Source organism: Nematolebias whitei, chromosome 3 (genome assembly GCF_014905685.2).
Source record: "Nematolebias whitei isolate Nwh7 chromosome 3, NemWhi1, whole genome shotgun sequence".
NCBI lineage: Eukaryota > Metazoa > Chordata > Actinopteri > Cyprinodontiformes > Rivulidae > Nematolebias > Nematolebias whitei.
In genome coordinates this window covers 45,278,794-45,279,533 of record NC_056500.1, presented here as the reverse complement: position 1 = coordinate 45,279,533, position 740 = coordinate 45,278,794, and positions in this window count along the sequence as shown.

Sequence of the window (740 nt, the reverse complement as noted above, 5' to 3'; positions counted from 1 at the left end):
CATGTCTAAATGAGTAGGCCTCTGCCCCCCCACCATAAAAGGAAATCGCAGTGGGATCATCATCAATGAACTCCTCTGAAACCTGCAGTGAGGTGGACATGGGGTTTTGTTTTGTGCGCAGAAGCTCTGCCTCAAACGCCTCTGGCGTGAGCACCCGTTTTCTTTTGCTTCCACCCCCTCCCACTGAGCACCCAGTGCCCCTCCTCCCACCGACAGGCTCCACCCCCAGTGATGTATAAAACGTTATATTTTAATTTACAAGAACTAGGCTCTGCCCACAAAGATGATGTGCAGTTGTGCTCCTTTGTGACATCACAGTATGACATCACAGTATGACATCACAGTCCTTTAATATGACATCACAGTATGACATCACAGTCCTTTGATATGAAATCACAGTATGACATCACAGTATGTAATTACAGTCCTTTGATATGTAATCACAGTATGACATCACAGTATGACATCACAGTCCTTTGATGTGAAATGTATATATATACCCTCAAACTTGAGATTGCTTCATTCACTCCGAAACGTCTCCACGTTAAGGTAGTAAACGTACATAGTTGCAGAAGTACTTGAAAGCATATTTGTTTGAAAAGTCGAAAATGGATTCTGAAGGAAACACTTCCCCAGCGGTTGTAGTGCCAAAGCCTCGCCGCAAAAAGAAACGGGACAGTAGACGTCCTGAGGCCAGCGCAGAGCAGAGCAGCCCTCAGCCCAGCGCAGAGCAGAGCAGC